General features: G+C 36.0%; 1 long non-coding RNA gene across 1 annotated transcript in view; it reads right to left on the bottom strand.

Annotated features, from left to right (window-relative positions):
* LOC106016862 (uncharacterized) overlaps nucleotides 1–16,980 on the bottom strand; it is a 294,342-nt gene extending 277,362 nt beyond the window's left edge. Inside the window, exon 1 of the long non-coding RNA XR_011811771.1 lies at nucleotides 16,699–16,980. This is a non-coding gene — a long non-coding RNA (uncharacterized lncRNA). The remainder of the gene's footprint in view (nucleotides 1–16,698) is intronic.
* Nucleotides 16,981–25,887: the final 8,907 nt, after the last annotated feature.

The following is a 25,887-nucleotide window of genomic DNA, read 5'->3' as shown; positions in this document are numbered from 1 at the left end:
AGCAATCTGCCCATGGATTGTGTATTCCAGGTTCCTGAGATGCTTTATGTGCCCATCTCTGAATTGTTGAGACCAAAGCCTGAGAAACCTCTTTGCTGTTACAAAGGTCCAAGAAAGAATGTCAGAACAAAGACAAACTGATTCTAATCCTATTAATGCTGTACAAAATCAATCTCCTGAGGTTTACTAGTGCTTGCAAACATGCAGTTAAGATGCCTCTGGTGATGGACATAAATTGTAGGTTTTCCTCCTGATTTTTTTTTTTGCCATTTCTTACTTTCATTTTCTTTGCTCTTACTGAAAGCTGATTGACTGTAAAAGATCTACTGCAATGTCAATCTCCCGTTAACAGCTTGGAAGTCACTTTGTCTTACTTGCAGTGACAAAGAAACACAAGATAATCATATTGTGACAGCCATACTCAGCAGAGAGGAATAAAAGCAAATCTCTTTTCATTTTTCTACTCCCCCAGTTTCAGCCCCTATGAAATTTTCTGAACAGTAAAAGAGGGAACATTCCTTATGAATGTCATTAAGGGCTGATAGCCAATAGGGAACTTTATTTTCAGTCAATAAATCTTATTTTCAGGATGAAAGCAGATTTTTTTTCCTTTCTGCGCTACTAAAAGCATATTATACAGTTTTCATTAAACTCTCCCATTTTAAGGGAAGTAGTCTCTTAACTTCCCAAAACTGCTCTGCATACTGCCTGTTTTAAGGCACTGTTGAAGAAGACAAGAATATCCCAGACAGAGGAATTCAACAGAGGGGAAAAAAAAATTACAGAGACAAAATACTGTGACACAAAAGCCTGGAACTGAACAGCATTCATGTAATATAATTTAGTTGTCAGCTTCCACAAGCACTTGTATGTAAATCACAGTTTCTACTGAAAGTGAATTTCCTAATTAGAAACACAGAGAAAGAAGCATAAAGACAGTCTTTCTCCTCACTGCCTGTGAACTGCTCTTGTTTCCATAGGTGCTGCTTCTCATTTAACAGAGACATTAGCATAGAGATAATCTGCATCAAGTCTGTTTCAAAGCACTGCTCTGTCCCAGGAGTTTCAGCTGCCTAAGTTCGGATAAAAAATAATTTGAGTCTTTACATTTTAGATTCAGATTAGCTAAAGAAAATATAACTTTATTATTTACTTACACATAAATATTTATAAAAATATTATTTCCCTTATGTTCACATAACATTAGAGGGCTTCCTTGTAATAGGAGTTCATTCAAAGAAATTGGAAAGATAAAAAAGGCAAATAAATAAAATCACTAAACAGAAAACTTCTAATAAAACCATCATGCCCAATAGAGATCAGATACCTACAACTTCACATCCCACATGGCAGGTTCCCTGTAAAGAAACAACTAAGTGTTTTTTGTTGTGAAGTATGCCAATGTATCACAGGTCATTACTCAGAACTGTCTTGAAAAAACAGAGTTCTGCTCTCAAAGCACCATGCTGCACTAGTCTAACTACCAAAGTACTAGAATCTATCACGAAGTCATAATTTTATCCACTGAAAAAATAAGCTTGGCAAAGATCATCATGAAGTTAGCAATAAATCTGAGATTCTATATAAAGAAAGGGCAGGTTAAAGATACTTTACCATTCATTTCTCAAGATTGGTAGTTATTTGTTGAAGCATTCAACGTTTATGAATTTCTGCAAACCAGAAAGTAATAACTCAGTCAGCCAGACACGATGTCCCAGAGCCATCAGCCAGTCAGTAGAAAAATAACCGGTAATGAGTATGATGTATTGGTTAGAGCAGATACTCCTAGATTCTTTATTTAGCTCTGCCAACAATTAGTATGTGACCTTGAACAAATCACTGAACTGAAGAATCGCCTACAGCACAGAAGTTTATACTGGGCACTGATACAAATGTATTCTAAATCTCACAGATCTTCAAATGCAAATAGTTAATCAAGACTCTCTGAAATTTGTATGGTATTTTTAAGGGAGGCTGAAAGAAATTAAGAAATGTAAGTTCCACACCTACTTTTTCTGAATGTTCTTTCTAGCCCCTCTGGAAAATGCCAAACAAACATTTTATGCTACAATTTCCCTCTGTACATGTATATGCAGTGGGTCTATTACCACGGTACTCTTGCAGCACTGTTTAACAATGAGGCTTTATTAAGCAATACTGTTAAAGAGCTGTACACAAGACCGGTACACAAGCTACCATACGGAGACAGAGTGCCAAAGTTATCTACACTCATATGATGTCCCCTCTTCGGGCAACAAACAACAAAAATCAGATTCATCCCACCTACCTTCAGGCATGTTGGGGAATAGCAAGGGCCAGCTGCTCATGCAAAGATGGTAAAACTGGAACAGGGGGCAGCAGAAAGCTGAGCTGGAGGGCCTGGATCAGGGTCCAAACGAAATCAGGCCCAGATACACCTGCTACGTGGCTTTTTCACCATAGCTCTTGTCAGCAGAGGAGCTGACTTTGAACTCAAGCAGCTAAACTCTCTCTTATCCAGCTCAACTCCTAGAAAAGGATGCCCTCCAGGTCCTGACCAGTGCACTGTGGTACAGAAATAAGGGAGCTCAAAGCTTCTCGTACGTCAAAAGAGAGAAAGGTTCACCCAGCGTGCATTTCAGTACACTTACTATCTGTCACAGATACCTTTCGAGGGTAGGAAGGCTCTGCAGGAGGATCTGGATAGGCTACACCGATGGGCTGAGGTCAACTGTATGAAGTTCAACAAGGCCAAGTGCCGGGTCCTGCACCTGGGGCGCAATAACCCCAAGCAGAGCTACAGGCTGGGAGAGGAATGGTTGGAGAGCTGCCAGGCAGAGAAGGACCTGGGAGTGATGGTGGACAGTCGGCTGAATATGAGCCAGCAGTGTGCTCAGGTGGCCAAGAAGGCCAACGGCATCCTGGCTTGTATCAGAAACAGTGTGACCAGCAGGGCTAGGGAGGTGATCGTCCCCCTGTACTCGGCTCTGGTGAGGCCGCACCTCGAGTACTGTGTTCAGTTTTGGGCCCCTCGCTACAAGAAGGACATCGAGGTGCTTGAGCGGGTCCAAAGAAGGGCGACGAAGCTGGTGAGGGGCCTGGAGAGCAAGTCCTATGAGGAGCGGCTGAAGGAGCTGGGCTTGTTCAGCCTAGAGAAGAGGAGGCTCAGGGGTGACCTTATTGCTCTGTATAAGTACATTAAAGGAGGCTGTAGCGAGGTGGGGGTTGGCCTGTTCTCCCATGTGCCTGGTGACAGGACGAGGGGGAATGGGCTAAAGTTACGCCAGGGGAGTTTTAGGTTAGATGTTAGGAAGAATTTCTTTACTGAAAGGGTTGTTAGGCACTGGAACGGGCTGCCCAGGGAGGTGGTGGAGTCACCATCCCTGGAAGTCTTCAAAAGACGTTTAGATGTAGAGCTTAGGGATATGGTTTAGTGGGTACTGTTAGTGTTAGGTTAGAGGTTGGACTCGATGATCTTGAGGTCTCTTCCAACCTAGAGATTCTGTGATTCTGTGAACTTCTGATGGTGCTTCTCAGTCATGAATTAATCAACTTTTAATCTGTTTTATGTAAGTGCTGAAGTGGAATGAGGATCTTACCAAGAAACAGTTACATGTAATGAAGCCCTGCTTTCCTGGAAATCGCTAAACATCTGTCTGTCGATGGGAAACACTGAAATTAATTCCTTAGTTTGCTTTGTCAGCACATGCAGCTTTTGTCTTACCCAGTCAAATGTCTTGAGTTTTGTCACCTTTACCCTTTCAATGTTCTCTGCCACACCCTACAAAGTAGCTGCTATTTTTAAGAAGTATTTTTACATTTACATTATTAACAGAGCTTCAGAAATTCTGTCTGTGGCATCTGTTACCATACACAGATAAAATCAGTTAAAATCACTGGTATAATCAGTCCAGAGACAGCTTTCCCATAGGCAGAAAATATTCCCAATTTTCCCTAGGCCTGGTAAAAACAATGGACAAATCTCTTTGTCTATTTGTTAGGCTTTACATGGCTTGGTTTCCTCACCTAAAAACTATGAAAAACAAACAAAACAAAAAAAACCAGCATCCTCACAAGAACACCAGCAATGAAGTACTTTGGTACTGTAAGCTATAGAGAGAGGATCAGTAACCAATACTAACTGCCAAACATAGAAAACCTACTACTACAACTCCATCTCATTTAGCAAGATCTGTGCCTAAGAACAAAGCACAGCATTAGTTCATGACCCAAGCGCATGTCTGACACTCAATTCAGCAGTCATGAGTTATGAAATTCTGGAAGACCCTTCGCATTTCCACGAATAAATACCGTATAAACAGAACTAGTTGTGATGCAGCGCTATTGTGCCTATGTTTGCATAACATTTTTTAAAGCAAAGCTCTATGAGAATATATTAAACTGACATCAATTAAAAATTACAGAAGTCAGTTATATTTAGAACTTAATTTTAAATTTTAAAAACACCCTGAGGCCAGCTGTAGGAAGACAAAGCATCATTTTCTAATTAATTTTCATGGACACACTTTCAAATTTTATTTTACTGAAGAACTACTGAATTTTGAAGATTTCTGCAGCCTTTCAGAATTAAAAATTACTTTTCAAATACAGTTAAACTGAACAAGTTCTTCTCTAAAACACCAGCAATTTTACACTATCCTCCATCTCATAATATTGTTGATTCCCTCTCAATCATTAGGTGAAATATGTTTTCCCCAAGATTTTAGATTAAAAAAATATTTCAAATTACAAGAAAAAAAGTGAACTAAAGCAAAAAGCCTGATATTTCCACGTGCTTGAAAACAATTATAGGAATTTCCAGATGCATGTTAAAGAAGAAAACACAGTTTTCCCAATGCAACAAGGAGTCAACTTGAAATAAAAACTAGTAACTTAAATACACTATTAGAAACTCATAATGTTTTTTTTTTATTTATTTACAAGCATTTGATGTACCTTTTTTATCATGAATGTCCATACAATAATGTAAATGATTTTTACATTAAGAAAATGTATTCACAGGTACAAGCATTTTGCAACTTTGCCCACATTGATACAACCACAGATAAAAACAATTCTGTGTGGTTTACACAGCACAACAGTAAGTGCTCAATACAATGAGTTTTGCTATATTCATTCATGTCTCTCATTTCTCATCCTTATTTTGAATCAAAGTAAATACTGAGAAGAATGTGATCTTTCTACTTGTAAATTATTACACAAGCTTCACTTCAAGCTATGTAAAAACCTTCTAGATATTACAACACTGCTGCAGCACAGCCTGTAGTATCCTAGCACTCTAACACTCTGGCTCAAAATAAAATATTTAGGTTGGGTAAGAAACTATGTGTGTAAAATGAGTGGCATGTAAGGAACATAAAAAGGAAATCTGACAGTATTATCCTATTTTTATTTTTATTTTTATTTTTTTACAGAAATGCTGATTAGATACTCATTTCAAACAGTTAACCCAAAACAATAGAGGATTGCAAGTTGAATTTCAGTTTCTCAAGTACTTAAGTAGCTTCTTAACCACTTAAAATCTCACCTAATATCTCTCATAATGCTCAAGTATATTCCTATTATTACTTAAATGACTTCCACAATAATATCTATGTATATCACCATTAATAAAGCTTTAAGAGTATTTAAAAATACCTGCATGTCTTATCTAATTTACTTTGATGCACTCACTGTATCAACACCCATTTTGCTCATTGAAGTAGTCCAGTATTAATTTTCAGGATTTTAGAAATATGTCCTTTAACATGGTTAAGTATAAAATCTCAGCCCCACAAAATAGCTTACTGCCTTCATTTCTTCATCCTCATTGACAATTTTTTCCAATGACCTAACTTTGAGAAAAAACGTATTTATAGCAATCTGACTTAAGCCTCATTTTCTTGAAACAATGAGGATGACATGGAACCAATGTTTCCTTAATTTCTACTAATATTTGCTTAAGAAGAAGTTAAAACTTCATGCAACCCATTTTTGTAAGACATTTTTTCAAGGTTCCAGTTTGACATGGCCTTTCAGATCAAAAAAGAACAACTTAATCGAGTTCAAATACGTTTCAGAAATGGGATCTCAGAAGTGTAAGTTAGAAGCAGGACTGTAATGAACTGAAGGATAATCACAGCTGACTACCATTCACTAGCTCACATTGGAAACATTTATCATGAAACTCTCTCTTAAATGAAACTTTGTAATCCAACGGCAATATCTGTCAGCTAAAAGAAGAAATGACAGAATTGTTCAATATAAGTCTTGTTCATTAGAACATGGATTTTTTTTTTTCCTTTTAAAAGAAAGGATGTCTTATGATTAAATCATCATTATAAATGAGATGGTAGCCTGTCACGTAAAAAATAGAGATTCTCTGGTTCTGGTGAACTGCTTCTCAGCCTAAGGGTTTTTAACTAACTTAAATGAGACACCTTCTTGTCTCGCTAGCTTTCATTTTTAATTCTGCACTAACAATTTCCATAAACTTTTATCATTTAACGTGCTTCAAGATATAAAATATTTATCTTCTTCTTGTTATTAGCATCTGACCATATATACATATGATCATATACAAAGCCAGTATATACATATACAGTCAATTTATTCAGATGAAATACTGAAGTCTATAGACATTATTACTGCTACTGCAATAGGCGTTCCTTATTCTAGAATGACGAAAGTGTAAAGAAGCTACATAAGCACAAGATTTCTATTGTTGCAGGGCTTCTTGTTCCTGAATGTAAGATTTACAGTAGCCACCCTGAACAGTTTCACGAGCACACCATGTTTTCCAGTTCTTTCATGATTTTAACATGGATTAGATTGGCAGTAACCACATTTTTATTTCAGGGTCAGAATACATGTTTTCCTATTCAATCTTGAAGGGATAACATCAATGGTTGACCTCAATTTTTGCCAACTATATCACTAAATGGACTCTGTTATATTTGCCAATCAGTTAAAGGACCTGGTCAGACCTAAGTACTTTACCTTTATCAGCTGTGAGCAAAGGCATACTAAGGTCAGCCCCGCCAATTTAGAGGACTTTTGTTTCTTCCTCTCTCAGAAAGATATCAAAAGACTAAATTTTAGTGTTGGGTGTTCCCAGAACAAATTCATACCCCTATATTTAACCCAAAGGAGTATCTTAGAGAAAAAAGGGGATACAGCAGCAGTCACTTCTAAGATATTCATGCATGATAAAAGCTACAGATGTCTCCTGAGCACTCGTACCTTTTTCTATTTCCCCACGTCATAATCATTTAATGGCACAATGAACCATGGCGTCTTAAACTCTGTGTACACAGGAAGATGCAAACCTCACTGAACCCAAATACAATGTTACCTATTAATGTCATGGTAAGTCAAGTCCCATGTTCTTTTTCTTTATCTAATCTTTACCGAGAATGCTAATTAAGTACATGTGTGATGGTATCTAGTTATATTTCAGAGAAATAGCGAAGCATGAAGGTGGTATTTCTCCATTCAGAAATCACACTCGGGTATGATGTGCAAAGGTCTACTCACCCAAAAACCCACTGAGTAGGCTGTCTTAACGATCACATCGCCCATGGAAGCTAGGTATCCAGCTTGTCTGACTGGGGCACTCACTCTGTGCTGTAACTCCTAATGAGACCTGGAAGCTGCCTACTTTACACACCCCCAAAGGATAGGAGTAGAGGAGTGCAATGCCCAGAACACACAGAACACCACAAAGGTTTTTGGAACTGGATGCAGAAGGAGGAATTTTATGGGGTGGTGCAACATTGTCCAAGGAAATAACACAGTAGGAACTACACTGAGGTTAAACAGTGTACCTCTGAAAGACCACAAGTCAGCCTAACCAACCATGATTTCCTTTGCATATGTCTCCATGTCTCTTGAAGAGATGGCACTCATTTCTGGTACCCTTACCCTCAAAGAGTCTGCATTTTCCATTCAGGAAGTTAGTTTTTGTATAGCAATGTAAGGCTGGAGAGCACCTCAATATTTAGTAAACAGAGAAAACTGGAGGATAAAAAGGAGGGAGAATAAAACATATCCCTTCGTTATGAATGGCAAATACCAAGTTCTTTCTTCATGCAAGAATGTAGTAGCTGAAATGAAGCTTGGCTGAAAGCTTGATTTCAGCCAAGTACTGAAGCACATTTCATATCTATGTTTAGCAAAATATTCAGTAAAATACTTAGTAGAGAAGTTCTTCGCTTAATGAATAGGTATGTATTAGAGACTTAATGAAATAAATGTTGCCACATGGTTCATCTGAAGAAACAAAAGTAACCATCACAACTCAAAAAATTGAGAACCAAGGAATCAGTTTCACACAGAAATGCTTGCAATTGATCCATAATTTAGAATAGAACAACACAAAAATAAATATTCAAACAGAATTGACAAATTAAGAGGATGAATTAGTGAGATAAAATATTTATTCTGAAATACTCACTGTGCTTTATTAATTATCACAGCAAATATAATATAGAAATTTAATAAATTCCTCTATCACATACAGGCACGTGCAAAGACATGCTTGGAGATGTGCTGCAGGCAAATGTCAATGGTACAAGATATAATTAAAGATGTTTTAATAGGTTGTCAAAGTTGCTAAGATACCATCAGGTAGCCTAGCACATCTCGGACAGCAGCAACTATTCAAGAACATGTCCTAACTATTCATTTTCTGTAGCTCTGCTTTGTCTCATCCTTTTTTTTTTTTTTTTTTAACAAACAAAAAAACTTTCCTCATAATTGTAAACCTCTTCAGACAAAACATTACCATCTGACAGAAATATTTGTGCTTGGAACTCACTATATTCACATAGGAATGAACAAGTTTTTACAGCTTTTCTGAATAATAAAGGGTAAAACAAATACAAAGGCAAAGTTATACACAAAAGCATGACTTGCAGCCAGACCTGATGTTGAGAAGATGTGTGTTTATCACTTCCAATGCAGTGTGGAAAGTAGCAGGAGATAGAGCCTCCTCTATACTGGGATTCTAACAGTAGCATAAGCCTTACTTAACACACCTGTGTAATTGACAAAAGGAAACTGAGGCCATTTGCAATAGATACAAATACAATGATGGTGTAATAGTGAAACAGCTTTACAGTTTTGACACAGAAATAATAATATTGAATAAACAGCTCTCATCTCTCTACCTGCCATGAAGCTTATTGTAACAGAGCAATAGGCATGTGGAATAGATCCACTAGTATTAATTGGATGAGGTATGGATATTGAATAATTTAGGTGTTACTTTAATCCATATAATTATGTCCAAAGAGACATACGCAAAGGCTTCACCATTTTTAACTACCACCACCTCATCAGCTAGTAAAGTTATTTCAGCACGAAGTCCTCAATTTAAATGTTTAAAAAAAAAAAAAAAAAAAAGGTCTACCTGGTTTATTCACCCAAATCTTTGATAAACTGGATTCCTATCAAATCCTCTTAAATTTGCCATAAATTTCCTACAGATATACCACACAAAGAGGTGCTTCCAATTGACCCACTTCCTACCAGTACTTTGGTGAAACTGGCCAAGCTAAAACATTTGAACGGCAACCACTTCAGGTTTGATAACCTTGACACAAAGCTGGATGGAAAAAGATCCCTTCAGCTCTGCTTTTAACATCCATTTTCTCCCCACACAGATGATTGGACAGATGCATTCCAATCCTACATGTGGCAATGGTTGGTTCTTTGAGAACAGAATAGCAAATGCCTACTGAACTTTTCTTTAAAAACTTAACACCCAAGATCAAAGACTAATTCAATTAATTCTAATCTCTGAAGTTATTAGATCTGGAGGTTTTATTATTAATATTTTTTTAGGCTTTTAATCCTTTATACTTATTAATGACTTATGCAGGCACATTATAATCCAAATGATAATAACCGCATTGTGAATTCTAACAAATTTTTATCTAGCATGAATCATATATAAAGCTGTCAGTTTATCTCCTTCTCTGTAGAAAAGAAACAGACAATCCTGCCTATGATGGAAACAAGGGTGATAAAGATTGCAGATATGAGTGCACTATATGCAACTAAACATTTATTCAGAGATCAGAAATTGTTTTCTAGCAGATACTGGGGCAGTTCTTGGCATTTAACATGATCCTCTTTTAAGTAACTCTACGTTAAAAAGGGATATAAAGCATCCTAATGACTGTGAAATGCAAAAATAGATTTCAGCTCCCTTTTCTGCCTGTATTGTCCATAGTTAGGACAGTCAAGTACTGACTGCACTGGTCAACAGAACATCTGTCATTGCCAGTAGCTGGACCAAGCCTTAGCATGTTTTTTTATTTTTATTTTTAATTAATAAGTCATTATTTTAAAATGTCATTATATGTATTTTGTTTTTTTCCCATCTAAGTAAAAAATCACCGCAAAAATAATAAAAGATTTAGAGAATATTCCCAGCTCTGATTTTAGAATTAGACACATTGATAAGAAGTTCACCATGTGTATGTTATTCATCGAATTCCTACTCTGGTTAACTTCCCTAAGCTCCAGTTCCACTTGAACTTCTAATTAAAATACTAGTGTGGAAAAAAAAAAAAAAAAAAAAAAAAAAAAAAAAAGACATAATGAGAACTATTGCTTTTATGCAGAGAAAAGAAGCATTTATAAAAATGGCAGAAACTGAACCAGAAGGATCACAATTGAGGTTTATAATTAAAACTTATGATACCATAACCCTTCCTTCCTGAGATACTCTGAGACTAGTCAATTAAATAAAATGGATTCTCATGACATTTACATGCTTGCATATTATATATAAATGGGATACTAATGTGAGACAGAAATACTTTATTCAATTGCCTACCTATTGCTCAAGCTCTGAGCACCGTTTTAGCTAACATTCTCTCCAATCTGCTAATCTGTTCCTCAACTAAGGGCATTTCTCCCCTTCTGCTGCCAACTCAAGGTAGATCCTAACAATGCCGGGGCACACCTGAGCTAATTTTAAATTAGACTGCACAGATTACTTCTTTCAGCCATGATCTTCCTGCCTGAACTATAGCACAGACTGCATCCTTCAGGTGTGTCACACTGAGATCTCTGCAGTCATGCAAGCAGTACTGCTAGCCACAGTAGTTATCACACTACTAGATAACGTGACTAACAACAAATCATACCTTGTGTATGGTTAAAGGTCAGGGCTCAGGCCAGAACTCTTGACAGCATGGTGCCCCTCTGTGACAACATACCGTTACCTGCAAAGCACAACACTATTGATAATACTACTATTATCAAAGTAAATGGAATGACCGGGAAAAGGAAAAACAACAACAACAACAAAAACACTCTCTGTTGACAATATCACAGTGCCATTAAAAATCTGCCAGGGATCATTTCTTCTTAGTGAAGCTGAAAACCAACCAACTTCTCACTTTTATACATACAATATGAATTCATGTAACAAGTCTAATTAATTTCTGGATTTTCAAAGAGAAGAGACCAACTCGAAAAGTTTCATCTCAGTTGCACAAATATATATCCAATTAAAAATTTCAGAAATTTTTCTTCTATTTCTTTTCATCAGAATTCTTACTCATAAAACATAACAAAACACTTCATCTTCTAATTTAAAATTAGTACAAGAATGAGTGATAATATTAGGACATCAGACTATGGCATGACCAACATTTTAGACAAGTTCAAATGTATTGGGTCAAATGTTCTTTAACAAATGTTCAAAGTGCATCATTGTGGGTATTTTTTCATGTATCAGTCTGACTGACTGCTGCTGTTAAATACTTTTTGTAGTATTGCATATATTGTTAATGAATGTATGAATGAAATTTTCAGAATTGTGTGCTTTTATTTTTTATTTTATTTGCAAGTTGGTCAAAGCAAATGGTTTATATAGACACTGAAAAGAATTTCTCAAAAACACAAAGATTCACCTCCAATTTGGAGCATACAGCAGCACAAACCAACAACAACAAAAAACTACTGATGACTAAAGTCTTTCAAAAAAGAACAATGAATCTACATCAGTAACCATGGAGAATTTCAAGAAAGCAAAATCAGATGTTACTAAAATTAAAAAAAAAAAAAATCCAGCACAAGTTATACGATGTTGAGATTTTATTAGTACTTCAGAGCTCTTTGAAACACGAATCTTAATGTCTACTGCTTAAGAGAGTTGTTAGATTCACTGATCATAGTCTATAAAGTAGTTTTGGACAGACTGTTATATAAGATAGTTATATTAATATATAACATTGATATATAAAAAGGTACAGAAGTAATATAGGACAGAAAATTTGGTAGGTTTTATTCTAAATGTTAAATATTAATAATGTCAGTGAATAGAGTAAAGCATTATTGATTAACTATCAAGTGTACTCAGTAAATAGTCTACATGTTTAATCAATGAGTTAGTACCCCGAACAGAGCAATCCTTAAAGTACTTACCCAAATTTAGACATTGATAGCCTTCTATTTTCAACATACTAAGCATGAGCTGTGTGTGGTGCACAACTCACAAGATAATATAAAATTATCTTTGTCATTGACCTAAAAATAAAACCTGTCTTCTTGGATATATTACATACTTCTAGCTGTAACCACTTCACACTTGCAAATTAAGCCAATTCCTGTCAAGTGACCAAGACTTATGCTGATTTCAGAAAAACCAGAGAGATCTGGATACTGTCAAGATGGGTTTGGTTAAATGTTAGCTGAGTTCAAAAGGAGAATAAAGAACATTAGTTTTACTGAATTCCAAAAAGTAATTTGTGTTGAGTTTACTTAAAGGCAAAAGAAGTAACAGAAAAGGTATCTGAATCCTAGAGAAACATGTTCAACCTCTCTCAGTAGTTTTTGGCCTATAATCCTCAGCACATTCTAGCATTTCAATAGATAGACAGAAAGGTCCCTAAAGACCAATCACTGCCTACTTGTCTAGTATATTTAATACAATAGGAAAATCATTCTACTTCACTGATTCATATGGAAATCATTTCAGAAGAACCCAAAAACCAACCTACTACTGGAAGAAAAATGAACAGAGACTGATATTTCATATTTACTTGTATGGAGACACATGATATAACTGGATGGAAATAAAGTATAAAATGAATATGCAAAGTTATATGGAGGACATAAGTTATGCAAAGGTATATGAAGGACAGCTGTAATAAACACAAAAGCTGGCATCCCTGGCTGTCCTTTGCTCCAACAGAAATGACGTGGGGTTCAAGCTAGAGGTACAGACTAGTATAGAATCAGCTGCTGACACCAGCCTGCAGCACACAGGTATGGATAAAAGACAATGTCTTCAGAAATTTTATACCTTCCTACCAAGCATTTGCTATACTGAGCCAACAGGATCGGGATGTACATAGGAAATTCTCTAGAGTAGGTGTCTGCTAGGACCATTTTGACCATGTTTGGCCAAAATTTCCAAAGCAAAACTGGCTTAAAATTCCTTTTACCTAAGTCACACAGCTCTTGAACAGAACCAAGGACAGTGTGGATGATGTTACAATTAATAGAACTTGAGATACATCTATAAGGATCTCAGATTACCCAGACTCTGTACTCCTCCACTTACATTCCTGTGACTTTCAAAGTTAAAAATGCAGGAATGCAATTATTTTTGCTGCCCTTCAAAAACATTCCCTCTCAATTTGTTCTTGATGACTTTCTACTCAAAGAAAAAAGATCTCTTTTTTTTTTTAAAAATTTAACTCCAGTTCCTGCTGATATTGTTGTTATGTAAAAAAAAAAAAAAAAAAAAAAAAAAAAAACACACACTTTTGCGTATCTCATGTAATTCTCACAACAATCATGTTCAAATTTACCCCATAAAGTTTCTGCTATTGGGAAGATTGCAGATTGTACAATATAAGTTACAGGCATCATCCAAAAGTAATGAACCCTTGACACTTATTGCAGCAATTGCTCCCCTGCTACTTTTGCTACATTTGCCACACCTGCACTTTTACTGACATTACTTACCACTCCTGGTCAGTAAAATGTAAGTAAGGCTAAAGAACATTCAGGAACGTTAAACACACTCATGACACAATGCATGATGTGTTACTCTACATCATTTATTATATCTCAGATCATGTCAAACATTTAGAAATTGAAATAATAGTATGATGCAATACATTTGCATAATGTGATGAGATGTGACACCAAAAATACTTTCCCATTCCAATAACTACTATCAAATTAGACTGTGGTTACTCAATATAAATTGTATTAGGCACAGAGTGTGAAAGTATAAACAAAACAATTCTGTGCATGCGTTACAGACATAATCCCCTACATAATACAAGCATGTTGTGGTAGAGATGAGGATTTGCTTGTTTAAAACTGGCAGGCTTGTGCAATTTTTTTTTTTTATTTCTATATATACCAATACTTATACTTACATACATAGTAATAGAAATCTGCACTGGATTAAATATACTTAATCCATGCACAGTACTGAATTTTTTTACTCTTAAGTACACCTGCTGATCTTAAGAAACAAAACATTTATTAAAATGGCAAGTCTTTTAGAAAGAGCAGCCTAAAAATATATTTTAGAAAATATATTTTATTTTGTATAGTGCCACCTGTTATTATTTATGCTTTCAAACAGTTTCTTAGGTGTACTTCTTTATATCCTGTCACTACTATATCTGTTACAGTCAATCAGAAATTCCAATAAATATCTTAATAAGCGGTACAGTTTCCTAAACATAAACTCCAGACAATTAAATTCACTGGCATAGAAGCTAATGGCAGTTGAACTCAGCTGAATACTAACAAAGTTTTTGTGAAGATATCCAAATAATAGAATAGAAGAACTACATTAAGAAACATTATCTACTTGTGACAGTGAAGCCTAAAAATCACAGATAATCACAAAAGCCACTACTAACAGTGGCAATTTTAAAGTGGTGATTTTTTTCTTTTACAGGCATTTAAGTCTAGTTCTGTTATCCCAAAATACCTTTAGTTCTTTTAACTTTACTATCTGAAGATATTTTGAAAAATGATGTCATACTTTTGTACCCAAGTGTTCGCTGTGTTGAAACACCAGAGGTGTGGTGACAGAATAATTAAGGTAGAAAACCAGGCCTAATTCACATCACAGACAGCATTGCCATTGACACAGTGACAGTGATGCACCATGCCTGTGTCAGGGAAGAGCAAAAGGCATCATTAACTGCTCTCGCTGAGCAGAAGGCCCAGTGCACCACCCAAGCATACAAATGGAACAACCTCATTCTAAAGTTACTCAATCTGCCACAATGCCTTCTTAGAGTAACTCCTAAATGCTATTTCTCTCTTGAAATACAGTCAGAATTAACTATTTCAATAAAATTGTCATAAATGGCGATAAGGAAATGACAGTGGAAGAAAGTACCAATATTTTGAAAGCTCGGTATGGTCGGCTCTTTTTAAAGGGGAAGTATTTGTACACATGTACTGGCACATGTTAAGAAGTAAAGCTGCATAACTGATACTATGAGCAAGCATCAAAATAAGACACTGACAATCTCATAGCGTTAACCTTTTTATATATATATATATATATATATACACACACACACACTTTGTAAACTAAGTAAGTCCAGTGTGGATCATAAAGTTTCATTTTTAATGCATTAGCCCTTTATTCTAATGAACTCAGTATGGTAGGTAATTCTCCGTCAAGCATGGCACTGGTTTATCAATGCACCTAGGTACATCCACAATTTTAGGCATATAGATAGTCCAGCAGAGTTTATGAAATGTTGAAACTTAATAAACATTTCATCTATTCTATTGTACACTGGAACACAAAACAAACCCTATAGTTCGATATCTTCAGCAAATACACTGCAATTGCAATCAAAGCAAAGAGAAAAGCATCCAAAGAAAATAAAGTGCTGTAATTTGTGGTTGGCAGCAAGGCACTTGATAACAAAAGAAACACATCTCTTTTTTTCTTTTGGAAGGAAAAGCCTCTCTACAACAAAGAACTGCTGGAAATAAAGCAAGATTAACCTGTCTCTCTTCCGTCTTCATCCTTGCAGTGGACAGCAGAGAGATAGCACTTGACTATTGTCCTAAAGCAACTGGTTCAAAAGCAAAATCCTATCTACTTCATGATTTGAATCAACTTGTAACACAGAAAGAAAGGTGGACCTGGAGAAGTGAGCTCATTCATCTTCGTAAGCCAAAGCAGGACCCACTCTGCTTAAATTATCCCTGGAAAATGCTTGTTAGTCTGCTCCTAAGTAGTGCAGTGACAGACTCTGGGATGTCCCCAAGCAATCTGTTCTAGGACATAACTATTTTTACAACTGGAATTTTTCCCTCAACGTCTAGCCTAAGTCTTCCTTGCTGCAGTTTAATTCCATTATTCTTTATCCTGTTCCCAGAAGCAATGGAAAACAAATTATTCCCTTTCTCTTTTAAGCAATTTGGAGACATTTGGAGACTCATCATGCTCTCCCTCCCTCTCACTCAAACTGTGCAATTAAAACTCTTTCAACTGTACAGACTTCCCAAACCACTGTTTCACCCCTCTGCACTGGATTCTCCCCAGCAGTGGGGCATGCTGCACAATACCTCAAACCGCAGGAGAAACTTCAATGAAACTAAGAAACACTTACTCTGCACCATGTGCAGCCATACACTCGCACACCACTGCAGGCTATCACTCCATGATGCAACACTGGTAATTAGCGTTCAACTTCTTACCTAATCCAACCTGTGCTTCCTCCCCGGCAGTAACACCACGAACACAACCTGCAGGGTTTGCGGGGCCAGGAGTTGCAGTGTAGCCCGTACACCTGGTGGCAGCTGAACGGCTACAGAACAGCTCCATGCAGCCACTGGGCACAGCAATCGCCGCTGGGTGCCCCACAGGCCACAGCACGTGAAGCCACAGCACGCGGAGCCACCGCCCGAAAGCAGCAGGGCACCAGCAAGGAGGAGCGCAAGATGGTGGCACTGACCCCGGAAGAGCCTAACATGGCGGCACCGGGCACAGATGCCCCCTTCTTCCCTGAGGGGTGCGGCAAATAACGTGGGTTTCTTAAGGCACAGCATAGTTCATGTTGAGCCTGGAAGAAAGGTGGGGGTTAAGCTCATATCCAAGTTACTGTCCAGAACATGATGTTAATTACCAACAAATTAAATTCAGTAAAAGTCATTCGAGTCAATGGCTGTTATACCCATAGTGCAGTATTTTGTACCTCTCCCTGCTAAGCTTCATCTTATTCTTTTTGATGCTACTTCTTCAAATTATGAATGTCACTTTGAAGCTTTGCCTTACTGGAGGCCCATGACAGTATCAGTATTGGGAATAAACTGCAAACTTATCAGTTTATTTTTCCAAATGAGTTGAAAGAAGTATGTGCAATAGCCATGTAAAAATATTAATTATTATCATTATTTATTATATATCATATTGTATGTTATACATTCTATATTATATAATAATGATATTTATTAAATAATAATAATGTTTAATTATTATATATTATTAAATATTTTAAATAATAATAATAATAATGTGCCTTTTAAATTTACAATGTGGTGTCCAAAATACCTCAAATATTTTCATACAAGAGCGCTATACAGATCATGTAAGAATCCTGATTATGCTCTGTTTCACCAGCACTGTGGTAATTTAAGTATTACTCTGAAATACTCTAGAGAGCCATTAGTGGAGGATATCTTTTGCACTTGATTTACCAGACTGTAGATGCTGCCACACTTAAAATCAAGAGTGCCTTGGCTGCAGCAGCATCCATCCTTCCACAACCCAGTTTGTTAACACTTCATGAACACCATATTCAGTCTGGACTGCCCAGGAGCATTAATTTAGGAAGGTCGCTTCATGCAGGAGATTAAATACAAGCCCAACCACTTACCTTGTGCTTGTGAAATTGAACACAGGAATGAAGAAGTCAGCAGGATGTAAGGGTATGTTCTTTAAGATAAGCAACAGCACACAAAACAGATGCCCCTAATTGCTCTAGCTGCTACAGAGCAGCGTGGGCTCAACCTCTTCCTGCACCCATGTGGACCACCAGCAGCTCAAGGGAGCACTGCACCAGGAAAATCACTACTGACACCTTCTGTGAAAAAAATGATTTGGAAATCAAGGTTGAAGGAATTACTTCTTTCTGGTATCCTCAAACAAGCAAACAAACAAAAAGTTTTTAGTAAGAAAAAAATAAGATCTGTTTACTAAAAAAGCACAAGTGACATAACAGGAAAAATCCAGCCACCATAGTGGGCTTTACAAAAGGTGTGTTGTGATTTTCCTATGGTGTACTAGCAGAAGGAAGAGTAGTATGTCTAATGGTACACTGCAGCAAAAACAAGCGTGATTTGTAGCTGTTTTCTCACACTAGCTCTCTTTGACACTAGGCAAACTCCCCACCTTCAGCACTCCTGGTTCTGCACTGTAAACATGAGAATCATCTTCCCAGTTATCTGAACTTGTGTTCATTATAATACCAGGCAATTTTTATCAAACAATTATTTGTGGATACACATTTCAGCAGTTTTAATAATGTTTACCTAACTCATAGGGGTGCTTAGTGCATCAGTCATTTAATGCTATAGAGATACTTTGAAAACACAAAACCCAGTATAATCACACAGCCAAAGTTAATAAATGATGCTGTTGTTCCTTAGATTAATAACATCTTCATAAAGGATGCCCTCTGTAAAAACACAGACTACTTCTGTGCTGTATTTCAAAAGGCAACAAAAACATTCTAATTAGACATCTTCTTGGTTTTCAGTGCTCCTTATAAACAGTTTTTAGTATCACCTGAATTAATTTTCTTTCTCATTTAAAAGAATTGGAAAGGATACCCAAGGGAAAAAGAAAGTGTGTGAGAGAGAGAGAATTGCTTGTCACACCATTTCTCAGTATTCTATAGCTCTGTACTGAAAATGTACCTCAGTGATTCAGGAGCTGTGAAAATTCTAGCTGTGATCATACAGGCTGGAAGGGGAGTGGAGGCTGTCCTAAAGTGGGAGGTGTTGCTTTTGTTACTTACTTTACTTAACATAATACACAGTTGCCAATACGAAAAAAGTCTGCATCTACTTCTCCTTCTGCATTAGAATATGTCAACAAGTATGGTTCATTACATGAAGGAATAAGTGATGCACCACCCACATCTTTTTTTTTATTTTTTTTAAGTTTTGTTTATGATTTAAACCAATAATCACACTAAACACTTGGAAATAAATGAAGCCTTTTCGTGCTGATTAAATTTGGCTGAAGGCTTTAAACATGTGACTTTGGCTGATCTAATCATCCCAGGATAGTCGGAGAGTTAATCATGCAAATGTCTTCAGATATTTCAATTTGCAAAGCTGTGTTTTGTAGCATGCACTTTTACAAATCATTTGTAATTTATCTGAGGTGCAAACTGCAACTGTTCAGTGACTGGGCAATAGCAAAACTTATTAACTAGAAAAATACTAAGCCAAGTAAAGCAACACAATAAGTTTGAATCAGAAGAATATAAAATTTGCCAGAGACTTTACATCATTGTAGGAGGTTTAGGCCTATCACTTATAATGAGGAAGGTGTAAGGAATGCCAAATATATAGCTTACATCTTCACAGCTTTTGCACAGAAAGCTTACTACATGTACTTTGTGGAATTAGACTTCTCTGTGCCCACTGAACATAAGTAGAACTATGCGATTCTTAAGTGATCCTTGCTCACTCCTTTGGAGAAAGGCAGCTTCCAATAAATGCAAGACTTACTTACTACTCATAGTAATCTTTTATTCCTACCTTCCTATCTGTGTGAATGAAAATTTTAGGATGAATTGATTGAATCAGATTAGATTCCATCTTCCAGTGAACTCCCTGTTTTATTTTAAGCAGAACCTTTCCCTTTCACCTCCTCTTTCCTGTCTCTCAGATGATTGGAAAATATATCTAGATCATATATTTTGATGCTGCAGTTGACCTTCTTTAAAACTTTCATCTATTCAAGTGGTTGGAAAAGGATAGAATAAGATAGAGGAAATACCACAGTTTTATGAAGTTAACCTAACCACTTAGAATTTCTTATAAACTATCTGTTCTTTACTGAAGCATATCTTTTCATTTGCATTGTAATATGTTATGGTTACATGTGCTATGTATAACTTCAGGTACTGCCTAAACAATACTGTTTAAGTTCTGTTCTTTGATTAACCTTCCTAAGACACTCTTAAAACAAGTAAAGGTAATGAAAACAGAGTATCTCAGTCCAGAAAATAAAACTTAGCAATAGTCTCAACGAACTTTTTTCCTTCAAAAAAGATGGTTCTGAATTTTAAATTCTACCCTGTAATCAGCTGGCAAAACCAACTGTAGCTCTGCAGTATAAAATGCTCAGTTGTGTAAAATACATCTACCAATAAGACTTAGAGATAGTACGTTAGAGAAGATTCAAATTTCTCTTAAACTAGCTAATAAGCCACAGAACCACAAATAGCTGAAACACTCACAGCCTAGGAAGCAACAAAAGACAGCTGGAAGTTTGACAACTGCATGTCACCAAAACATGTCAGTGAAATCTTGCCATTGTATAAATGGGTAAAATTGATCTTGCTTGCAAAAAGAAAGAGTAGGTGTTATGAAAAGCATACTACAAAATAGTAAAACGTAACTAGATAGTAAGAATTTTGAGGCATAAACATACAAATCATGAAAACAATAAGCAACACAATCAACTGGAGTTATAACTGTGATACCACACACTGTTTATTTGTATAATTAAACCAGTTAGTTTGCTATAACTGGTGAGAAATGCAAGACAAACCTAGGTCTTAAAAATGAGAGTCCCAGAGCCAGTTTGTTTCTTCCTGTGCTTTTTTTCTACACTCACGAAGAGTCTACTTCAATGACATTAAGGTTATGATGGAAAAATGATTCCAATAGAAGTCTATAGAGATCTCGTTAATATGCCTTTATGATGTGATATTATGACGGCAATTCAATTTCATTGCAGGCCTAATGAGACCATGTTACAATGTCAAAATGAAAGGAAACCATATCAATCAAGTTATAGTACCCTCAGAGAAAGAAAAACCTAAAGAAATTAACCCCATTAAAAACTATTTTAAAACAACATTAAGATTTAGCGAATTCAGAATTGCTTTGCTTTTGTTGGTTTAATGCTTCGGGTAGAAACTAAATTTGGCACTGATTTACAATTCATGAAAATATACTGACATCAGGGGAGTCAGTGAAATTTTTAAGGAAATACAAACACAGTATTAATAGTGAGTATTGTAGTTGTAAAGTATGGGGCAGAGCCTGTCCTCCAGCTAAAATCTTATTTTCAGAAGCAGAATTTCAATGTTTATAGCTTTAAAAGATGGCAATTAGGCTGTCATCTATGCATTTAGCTCTTGAATCTCAACTCCCCTGATGCCGTATATCAATTTGTATTAAGTACTGTAGAGTTAGACCCCAAACTACAAAAGTAACATAATTCAAGAAGAAATTTCTTACAATATGTAAACAAATATGCCAGTGCCAACAATAAAGTATATTAAATTACATCTATATATTAAAGAAGATGTCTGTATGTATAGCTAATACATACAGTGAAGACAACAAGAATCTTGGTTAGGTCCTAAGTCCTCAAAATTGAGGTTACTAGTGCATACCACAGCTGATCACTTTTGCTAGCTATACCTTTGGAATCACCTATAAAGGAAGTTATGTTAAAGTTACAAAAACAGTCTTAACCCTTTCTTCTTATCTTGAAAAGTATGCAAAGGTCTGTGTCAAAAAAAAATGTACAAACTGTATATAATGGTGTGGTTTGTTGTTGTGATTTGTTTGGTTTTGGCTTGTTTGTTTGGTGATTTTTGTTTGTTTGCTTGTTTGTTTTGTTTTGTTTTTCCATCAGAGGCCTTTCCATAAGCATTCTTTGAACAATTTGATTCCTCATCAACAATTTTTGTCCTTTTCAATGTAACGTTTCCTGTGACATACAGAAGTGTTAAAGCTGTAATATGTAAGAAAATTCTATACAAGACAGCATGTGTATTCCATTTAAAATGTGCTACTACCATTTTCCAAACCATGTGTTACTAGCAGAGTGTGGAACTTTATATATATATATATATGGTATGGAGGGTGATAACTGAAATATCAATATAGCCTGGAAGCTTGATTGTATCTCACTAACACAAACCCACCAAGGCAAATGCCATATGCTTACAATTGTGGAAGCAGCCACTGGATGGCTGGAAACATGCCCCATGCCACCACCTGGAACACTATTCTGGGCCTAAGGAAGTTTTATGGTGATATAAGTTCCACTATCTGTAAAAATTGCCACCCACCCAAATAGGTTATGGACATTTTAGCGCAGCAGGCAGAACACCACCATTTTGTATGTGAGTTCACATACTTTTAAATAATAGGTGTATGCCAATTTTCATCAAGCTACTTAAAAGGACAGAAATTTAAGACTTAGCAGGATATTAGCACCAAATATTTTACATATATATATCATACAGAAGTATTGTACAAAGTGAAAGACTTTGGTTTTCACTGTGCCATTATTCCTCTTCCTGTTCACCTTCTATTTGTAGTAGACATTGGTAATTGTATAAGGAAAATTTGCAAATAAGCAAAAAGTCCATTGATTTTTGGTTCTATTACTGTTGAACTTGCAGAGATGGCATTTTGTCATCACAGTATTCAGGGAAATTGATGGAAGGAAGTCTGAGCCATTCCTAAAACCAAAATCTGTTTGTTTCTATTTTTGCTTGTCCTTGATTGGTACACATCAACACAGAGAAATTTCTTGAAGATGTTTGGCACAAAACAGATGTTGTATTGAAGTTTTACTGTAAACATATGAAAACGAACTTCTTTGCTTCTAGTATCATTATTATATGAGAGAGTGTATTGCCTAGAGGCCATACCCCAATTGCAGGAGGCATTGTACAAATCAGAACAGAAATAGCCCCTGGACGAAGATCAGACCCTGGAGAGTTTTTACATTTTTGTAGTTTTTCACACAGAGTCTGTGCCCAAGGCCTATAGAAGTTTGGCCTTGTACAAGCATTGTCTTGTGTCAGGGTGCGCTTTAAAAAGGAAAATTAGGCGCAACAAAAGTAGGTCTTGCCATTTCAAGAAACAAAATGTTACTTTCTACAAAACTGATATTTACTCATAGCAATAGCTTTGGTAGAGCTAAGCATCAGTTATACCAGCAGTGTATTAATTGCATCTTATTTTTAAATTTTCACAAAATCTATTTTGGTTGGTGCTATCTGGTAGGGAGAGATTTGCAGTGGCTTAAGAATGGATTCACTGCAATTTTGTGTATCTTGCAAAATAATGTTCACTACAAAATTAAGTACTACTGCAAAAATATCAGGATTACTGTCAACACTAATGAGAATAGCAAAGAGAAGTGCAACACTGAAAGTATAAGTAAGATTGTAAAGTAAAAAATTTACTGATATTTAATCCAGGCCATACAAAACTTGACCTTTAATCACCAGTGATTTGTGTATATACAGTCAGTTCAGACTAAACGTTCAATGAAGGAGAATGTACAAGCCAGGGGCAACATTCAGCAGCAAAGATGTGTGAAATTGTTCTTGTTGGCCAGAAATCTAAACTCATAGCTCCCTAATCATTATGTCCAAAAAAATATTTTGTTCCAAGGGCATGAACATTTATTTCATCTATGAATTCATTTACTACGAGTAAATGAAATTCATTTCATCTATGAGTTCATTTACTTCATCTATGGGGAAGTGTGGTGTACTTCCCCAAAAGTCTGACAAAGAAGGCTTATTTGAGAGATTTTTTTCCCTCTTAATCTTGCCCGTATTTACTTTTAACTACATACAGACAGACTGGTAGAGTTTCCATCTGAACATGCATTATGTCAATACGACGATACTGATGTCTCACATAGTGGAGTTATTTGGCATAAACATGCTCTCGTTTTATTGCAATGTAACTATTTACCATAGGGACTGTATCAATTTAATTATTTCAATAGTAAAAAAACATTACTGTCACCAAATCTACTACAAAAGTTGTTCATAAATCTTTCTTTGAGTATTTGATTAATTTTACTTTGCAGTAGACAAATTCCAGGGATTATAGTCTGGCTTTAGTATTAATGTAACTATATACATGATAATATACATGAACACAGAAAAAGAAATATCTGTTCCAGATGTTGAAAAAAACAACCATAAAGTTTTATAAGATCTAACTTAAAGAACCTAAAGACAGCTGCACATAAAGCAATTTAGGTTTTATATTACAAGCAAAATGTTGCCACTCGGTATATTCATTTAATAAATTTACTCATCTTTGAAAGTTCCTGAAGATTCCACTACATACACTAGAGTGAAAAAGAGATATACAGCTTTGCACTTCACAGAATTTCTTCACATTTCTCAATTTTCTTGAAACATACTGTTTCTTTATAAATACTAATACCAAGATCTTGTGAAAAAACATTCAGCCAATAACATGAATCTGATATAGTTATGAGATGTCTAATGGTTTTTTAGTCTTGTAAAGATAAGACTCAAGTAATTTAACATATTGGAATCAACTAGAAGTTGCTAGATCGTGTTCATGGATTCAGTGAATCTTCTCATTGAATTCTTCTGGATGACTTCAGGAAGTGATTAGCAAGAACACGCTTCTTAAGCTTACATTCTTTAAAAAAGTCATTGGTAGAGTGGCTATGAAAAATCAAAGTGTAAAGTAAGAGACAGATATGTTCAGCAGTTCACCTATTATTTCACTTTTTGCTAGTCATGACTTCCCTTTACTAAACCATGATGATACATCTTAAAATTCACTATTAATTTTATGTTTCATAACTGCACACAATTAAAATTAACATGTACAAGTAATTCCAAAATGCCTTAACAAAAAAAAAAAAAAAAAAAAAAAAAAGGAGGGGAGGAGGTGGGGAGATACATTTGTTATTTTTTATTTTATACATGACAAAGAAACAGTGAATACTGTGTAATACAAAGTAACTGTGAATACTCAAGTGTGTTTACTGTTATTAGAGTTACTTTAATGATTTACATGTACTGTGTGCTTAATTTTTGTCAAATATTGGTAAATCAATTAAAACAATATAATGCCATTGGGAAAAACATGATTTGCAAAATAATTATAAGCAATTGGCACCAGATGTTCTATTTCTGCAAAATTTGCATTTTCAGTTTTATAGTATTTCTATTTTTCTTCTGGCAAAATGCTTAAGTAATCATACCTCAAATGTCTTTTTTTTTTTTTTTTTAATTTTCTTAGCTTTGGTATTATGATAACGTACTTTACAAGGCAAAGCACAGGTCCTATTTCCAAAGCCAGTTAAACTTAGTGGTTTTATTCCTTACCATAACATAAATAAATAAATAATCTCATATTTTAACCACACTTATTTAGTCTTACCTACCGATCTGATCTGGGGCCCATGTGAACCTAATGGGGTTCAACAAGTCCAAGTGCATGGTGCTGTACCTGGGTCAGGGCAATCCGAGACATGAGTGCAGACTGGGAGAAGAATTCACTGAGAGCAGCCCTGCAGAGAAGGACTTGAGGGTTCTGGTGTACGAAAGGCTTGACATGAGCCAGCAGTGTGTGCTTGCAGCCCAGAAGGCCAACTGCATCCTGGGCTGCATCAACAGAGGAGTGGGCAGCAGGGGAAGGAGGTGATTGTCTCTGCTCTGTCCTTTTGAGCACCTGGAGTGCTCCGTCCAGGTTTGGGGCCCCCAGCACAAGAAGGATGTTGATCTGTTAGAGCAGGTCCAGAGGAGGGCTGTGAAGATGATCAGAGGGCTGGAGCACCTCTCCTAAATAACTCTTACCTTATCTGATTTTTTAATGATTGACCCGATTACCATACCT

Source organism: Anas platyrhynchos, chromosome 10, assembly GCF_047663525.1.
Source record: "Anas platyrhynchos isolate ZD024472 breed Pekin duck chromosome 10, IASCAAS_PekinDuck_T2T, whole genome shotgun sequence".
NCBI classification, from domain to species: Eukaryota; Metazoa; Chordata; class Aves; order Anseriformes; family Anatidae; genus Anas; species Anas platyrhynchos.
The sequence above is the reverse complement of the archived record's forward strand: the minus strand, read 5'-3'. Positions and strand labels throughout refer to the sequence as shown.